The sequence below is a fragment of the Aristolochia californica genome, unplaced genomic scaffold, assembly GCF_029961685.1.
Source record: "Aristolochia californica isolate CCGP_79_NKW_82.1479 unplaced genomic scaffold, dmAriCali1.0.hap1 SCAF_1, whole genome shotgun sequence".
Classification (NCBI taxonomy): domain Eukaryota; kingdom Viridiplantae; phylum Streptophyta; class Magnoliopsida; order Piperales; family Aristolochiaceae; genus Aristolochia; species Aristolochia californica.
In genome coordinates, this window is record NW_027181770.1 from 58,613,959 (window position 1) to 58,621,572 (window position 7,614).

Here is a 7,614-nt window from a genome sequence, read left to right on the forward strand (position 1 = left end):
TCTTGGAGCAGAGGTATCTCTTCCTTATATGCATAATACTCCTTGATAGTTATAATCTTATGAGTTTTGATATCATCATCTTAATACTTTGAACTAAACAGAAATAGTAACGAGTGGGTGTCTTGATGCTTTGATATCATTTTTAATGTTTTTATGTTATTAACTGGTCTCTTGTTTTGCCAACTTGCTTGCATTGGAAGCCTTTCCAATGTATTTCTCTTCTTTTGGCTTTTTATCATTTTTTATGTACTTTATTGCTGCAAGAAAGAAACCTACTGACTGTATTAACCAGAATCAAGTAGCTAAGACCATAATATAAATATGCATATGGACCTACTTCATTTACATGGACCTTGATAATTTTTTTCCAAATCTGTCTGCTTCTTCCTATTTGGTACAAGAAACAAGAAGCAAAGGCAAATACTGAAACCATAAACGGAAGATATTTAAACTATATTCTACTACTGAATTTTGAAACATAACTCAAATTGATCAAAGGACAAATCTACTGAAGACTCTTTATATGTTTCTCCAGTCAGCTGAGAGTCCTCGGTGCTAGTTTACAATCCTAGTTGTATTAACTTATTTGCCAGCTGGATTTGACTCCCTTTTCTTTGGTTGGATTGATTATAAAGACAGAGCAAAGGGGAAGAATGAAAAGAGTCTTGAGGTTGTATGGCGTGGTTGAAAGACCCTTAGTTCTTCTGCTCAGGTTCTTTATATATGTTCTGTCCCTTCTGTTCATTAATCCAACTTATGGATTCTTTCATTCTTACCTATCTTGGCATTGATAATTTTGACTTGCTCTTGGTGAAGATTTTTGCTGGTGCCTTCCCCCAGAATTATGAACCACCCAGTGGCTTTTATTTTGAAGTTAATCAGGTAGTTCCTTCTTATGCAAACCCTAAAATATGAGCATGTGTTCATTGACTAATTACTGTGTAGCAGCAGCAATGTCACAGGTGAGGGCAACATTTATGTCTTTAAATATTTAAAATTTCACCTATTTGGACATGATTTTACTTGAACCATATAGTTGAGCCGGCTGCAGCAAGAGAGGACAACAATTTTGCCTCTTTACGTAGTTGCTTTTGTTGTAATCTCAGTTCCTAAGCTTTATTCAGCAGACATTAAGCATTGGGATCTCCTTCATGATAATCTATGTTGGTTGCATCTCAAAGACCTTAGATGTAGGACTCAGTCATCATCAATTAAGTGCTTGAAAGAAAGAAATCTTCCTTAAGAGCTTTCTTCAGATTTAAGACAAGACTATGGACCTTATAATCGAGTGTATCTTGGATATATAGTAACCCATTAGTGGATCTTAGAGCCTGTCTTTTGTGTTGCCTCATTGGGGCTTTCCTTTTTCTTTTTGTGTCAACATCTCCCTTAGGAGAATTTGAACTAATTCCACTCTGACATACAACTTTTCTCAATATTATAGAAAAGAAAAGATGATTCACAAAAAAACTAAAATTTGCATGCAAAATATAAATCAAAAGAATCAAAATACATAGAAAAGCCTGAAAAATTATAGCTCACCTTGCCCCTATTTTAAAATGTAGTATGAGTGGTAGTCGTGCTTCCTTTCCTCTATAACAACCAATTCAAGAACTTTGGCATAAAATTTTTAAAAAAAGGTTAGAAATGACAAACTAATTATAATTCAAACTGCATCCACTATAAATGATTAGTCGGTCAAAACGATAAATATAAATAGTTAAGTGATTATACATGAACTTAAGTTATGGCATTCTAATTATAACTTTTCTATCAACTTTTTTGTTTTTTTTAACTTCCCGTGTGGACAAACAAGTGGTGAACAAACTAGAAAAATGAAGGATGAAGGATGGTAGTAATTGTCAAAACATAATTATCTAGCATTAGAGTACACGAAAACAAGTTGAAAGCTGAGAGGAAGAGGAGGGAAGCCTTAGTTCAAACCATTGAGTTAGATTTGTCGACCTCTAACTATCAAAGTTCAGGCTTAATATATTGAATGTGTCGATGCTTACTTTTAACAACAGAAGTACTCATTTTCAATTAAAGTTGAATACTGTAAATATCTTGAATGCACAAACTTCCTTCTCTTGTGAAAAAAATTGTTGAAAAACAATTATAGAAAAGTCTTACATGACTGTCATATGTATAAGTCTCAAAGAAGGAAAATTAATTTGGAGTCTAACTTGAATCTCATGGGAAGAAGTCTCACAGGAGTGTCTCATTTCATAGTTTTTTTTTTGTTATTTTAGTTTATTTAATTGTTATTTAGTTTGATTATAATTAGGAGTATTATTCTATGTATAATTGAAACTTGGGTAGTTAAATTTTATTATGATTTTATTTTATTTTTTATTATAAATAGAGGCCTAGTGTACTCAAATTACATCAAGTCAATACATTGTTTTTTAATGTGTGCACCTCCATACTATACTTTCTATTCTAAAAATTATATATTCATGGAAATTTATTTGGGTCTATTTTTCATCGTAAAAGAATCTTATCAATCAAAGTTTCCTACAAAGAGAAATCGACATCTAGAGTAACAAAGGTCAGGCAATATGAAAGATTTTAGTCATAGAATAATGCTTCTTTTTTCTAGGCATTCTATGCCATCAAAAAGGAGGATTTATATGGAGAAATATATTTCTACAGAAATCTTTGTGAGTCTATTTTCTAATCCAACAAACCTTTTCTCAATCCAATATTTCTTGAGAGAGACATAAATGTTAGAAGACTCAAAAGTCATTTTGATCAATGCCTCATTTTTTCTTGGAAGTATGAGTATTGCATTATCGCTTCCTTTTATTGAATTATGAGTGCTACTATCTTTGTGTTTCTCTGATATTTTCCATTACTTTGAAGCAATGTCTGTAGACTCAATACCAGCAAAGTATGAGTACTCCCAACATCCAACATGAGTCAAAACTCTTTTTATTCACCCAAGTAATTTTTTTTCTTCTGAGCTACCTTAAAAAAAGTTAGTCTCTATTGCATGCCTAAAGTTAGGCCTTTTTTTCCGTATGTGGAATTGAGTGGAGTTCTTTTCAAACTTCGATCGTTTTGACTGATTTATGGTGTATTGTCATATGGCTAGGAATGAATTCTCTCCCATATGTGTTTGTCCAAACTAGGGTTTTATGTCTTTTTCTATCCCCCAACTTGAGTGGGAAAAGTACATGAACAAGTACAAAAAAAAAGGTATTTTATTTCACACATTGTGGTAAATTTTTATGTGATTAGAATATTCAAGTAAGGGAAAAAACAAAAGATGAAGATTTTACATCAAAGATGATTACTTTTAGCAAAAGAAAAATGAAGACAAAGATTAAAGACCAATAATTATTTTCCTTATAAGCTAAAGTTGCAAACTCCAACCTGAGGGGGAGTATTGAAGATCAATTATGGAAGAGTCATACATGATTCTAATACGAAGAAGTTTCAAAGAAGAAAATTAATATGGTGGAATCTAACAGGAGTCTCATTGGAAGAAGTCTCACAGGATTGTCCTAGTTCAAAGGTGTGTTAATTATTTTGGTTTTCTTTAACTGTTGTTTAGTTTGATTCTAATTCAAAGTACTACTCTAAGAGTAACTTAGTTTGATTCTAAATCAGAATACTATTCTAAGGGTAACTTGAGACTTGGGTAATTTAATTTAATTATGATTATATATTTCTTCTATTATAAATAAAGGCATAGTATATTCAAATTACATCAATTCTATCTACTATTTCTCTTTTCCAGAAATTCAATAAAATATAAAATCAGAACCATTTATGTATGTTGACAGGTATCACATATCTAGGTGCTAAGTACATTTATAAATGTCGCAATTCTTTTCTAGTGTTAAAACTTTTCTAATTTATTTAAAAAAAAGAGCTAGGCAATATCCAGGTACCTATTACAACATAAGAACTTTTTTTGTTTAGATTATTGTTCTGTGTATTGGGAAGCAGAAGAATACACATCCTTGTGTGATGTTAATTAAAATTGATTAAATAGAAAATAAAATAAAATATGAGACAAAAGAAACAAATAAAAAATAGGAAAAAGATTATACAAACAACAATGAAAAGCATATAAAGTTAACAAGGAAAACACCAAATTATTGAACTAGACATTCCATTTAAATTCATTGTGGAAAATGTTTTACCTTTGATATTTTCCCAACAAAGTTAAAAATTGGTTTGAAAAGGTACATTTTCTCCTAAGAAATGTTTAGTTTTTGGGGGAAAAGTGTTTGTTGTGAGCAGGAAAATTTTATACGAATTGTTTGCTAACACCGTCACCTCTACTCGGGAAAATAGGATTCGTTGAAAAGGTCAAATTTTTTCTAGCGAATTTCAAAATTCATTGGGAGAAAGCAATTCGTTGGCACAAGAGTATTGCACACACACACTAACGAAAGATGTTGGATCAAAAAAATTTCATTAGAAAATTTATTATATTTACATAAAGATCATTTACTTCATTGTATTTCCAATAATGATATTATTCAATTTTATAATGAAATTGATAAAAATGCAAAAAAATCTCAAAATAACATCAACATGAATATGTAATAATAAATAAATATAAGATAAGTACAAATAAAATTTTCTTTCATTTTGATTTTGAATTTGATGTTAAAAATAAATTGTATGCACCTAAGCTTACAAGGACTTGGGTTCATACACAATTTGTCAACGACAAGGTTAGCCCTATCTTATCAAACTCTTTTAGACTTTTAGTTTAATTTTTAAGCATCTTCCCAAAGTCTAAGTAATTTTGGAAGCTTTCATTTAATTAAAACTAGCTTTCCCATTACCACTCAATGTGGACTCTTAGCTTTGGCAAGTTACCACACTTGATCACTCTCAACTCCACCTTGAACTAAAATTACCCCTTAACACGGACTCTTTAACTATGGCAAGTTACCAAACTTAGTCACTGTCAAAATCTTCCTTAACTAAAAGAGGCATTTTATTTGACATGTTGTGATAAATTTTATGTGACTAGATTATTCAAGTAAGGCGGAAAACAAAAGATGGAAGTTTTTATATAAAAAATATTATTTTTAGAAAAAAGAAAAATGAAGACGAAGATTAAAGACAGATAATCATTATCTTTATAAGCTGAAGTTGTAAACTCTGACCCGAGGGGGAGTATTGAAGAGTGACTATGAAAGAGTCATACATGACTCTTATAAGAAAAAGTTTCAAAAAAGGAGATTTAATATGGTGGATTCTAACATGAGTTTCATTGGAAGAAGTCACATCAATGTCCCAGTTCAAAGGTGAATTGATTATTTAGGTTCTTTCTAACTGTTGTTTAATTTTATTATAATTCAGAGTACTATTCTAAGGGTAACTGGGACTTGGATAATTTAATTTCATTATGATTCTATACATTTCTTTTATTATAAATAGAGGCCTAGTATATTCAAATTACATCAATTCAATCTACTATTTCTCTTTTCCAGAAATTTAATAAAATATAAAATCGAAACCATTTATTTATGTTGATAGAACAACTCTTCTACCTACCTCATTGTACAATTTAGAGCAAAAAGATTACAACGAAGAAGAAAATCATATATATTTTTTACTTATGTCTATGTATCACATATCTAGGTGCTAAGTACGTATATAAACATCATAATTATTTTCTAGTGCTAAAAGTTTTCCTTTGTAGCCATTAGAAGTAGAAAAATAAATTATTTTACTCTAATTTAATTTATTTCAACAAAGAGTCTGGCAATATCCATGTGCCTATTACAACGTAAGAACTTGTTTTGTTTAAGTTACTATTCTCTATATTGGGAAGCAGAAGAACGCACATCCTTCGGGGGGGGGGAGTTCATTTGCACTAGAAAACAATTTCTAGTGTTAGTGCCCCAAAATGAGAAATATAATAAAAATAAGAGAATGAGTAACTTGTAATAATATAGTTAAATAAAACACAATACCTAAACACCAAATTAGGTAAAACAAACATAATTTCTATACTAATAAGTAGTTTAATGTATAATTAAAATATATTAATATACTAATTAATTAAATTAGATATTATATTATTTAATGATAGCAGTTTATTGTACGTTAATACTATAATTACGTGAGCCAATTAACTGTGCACATGATTAATTATAAAAAAATAAAGTTAAAAATAACATAAACAAATATAATAAATTAAGTTATTAATTTATTAATAACATAAGATATACTTTAAAATAAAAAAGGAATGATTAAACAAAAAGAATTGATCAAATCCTTACTTTAACACACTATATATTTTTATGTATTATTAACTAATAATATTTTTTTAAATATAAAACCATTGGTTTTATTAATTATAAAAATGGGTTAATTAAACCAAAATAATTGATCAAATGCTTGATTTAATAATATTTGAATTACCACTATTAAATCACTAATATAATACAATAATTAAAAAATAAATATAATGAATAAATAAAAATATTATTTTATTAATAACACAAGATGGATTTTTTACGTAGTATTAATTAATAATATATTTCCATAAAATTAAAAATGACAAGTTTAATTATTTATAAAAATGGGATAATTATTAAAAATAATTGATCAAATGCATACTTTAACTATATTTTAATTACCAGAATTAAATATATAGTTAATATAGTAATAAAAAGTAATGAATATAATAAATAAATAAACATATTATTTTATTAATAACCTATGATAGATTATTCAACAACGAGTTTGTGCCTGTAATATTAAAATCATCAAGTTATTAGTTTAGTATATATGAACGACAAATACATGTTCAAAAGAAATTGGATCCAACCATCATTTATGATTCCACATTCGAGTCACTATGGCATCTCGATATTATGCAGCTCTTGTGGATTCTAATGTACACTGCCTCTGAATGCTTGTTGATTGGCTACCCTCATCCACAAGACCATCACTATCATCGCTGTCTGCATCATCCGTTGTACCTACTAATTGGACCTCATCACCTCCTCCACCAAGCTCGTCACCCGAATCATCATCTTCCGATTCAAATGTATCATTGTAATTCTCTCTACGTATATAATTATGTAATATGCAACAAGCAATTACAATTTTTGTCTGGATCTTATAAGAAAACAGAGGAGGTCTTTCAACATTTGAAATCGAACTTTTAAAACACCAAAAGTTCGCTCAAAGTATTCCTCAAAGATGAGTGCCTTCGGTTGAATAATTCTTTATCATTTATAGGAATATTATCTCCAAATTCTAGCAGATGATAACGAGTTTATGTTTATGGAGCCAAAAATCTTGGAAGATTTGCATAACCAGTATTGATTAGATAGTATTTACCTACAATAGAAATTATATTCCACATAAAATAATTGAAGATAAAATAGATTCAAAAAATACTGCATAAAAGAGTATATCTTAGTGAGTCAATGCGAGTCAATGCTTCCTCACCACATGGCAAGATCATTCCACAACACTTCAAAATTATTCAACAATATTCTATATCATTTCAAAATTAATCAAACTAATTCCATTGCAAATGCCCTAAACAATGCAAAAATACGTTCATCAAGTCCAAATTCACCAAACAACCCTGGTACGAACTGCACCTCGTCAGTGATGGGGGTT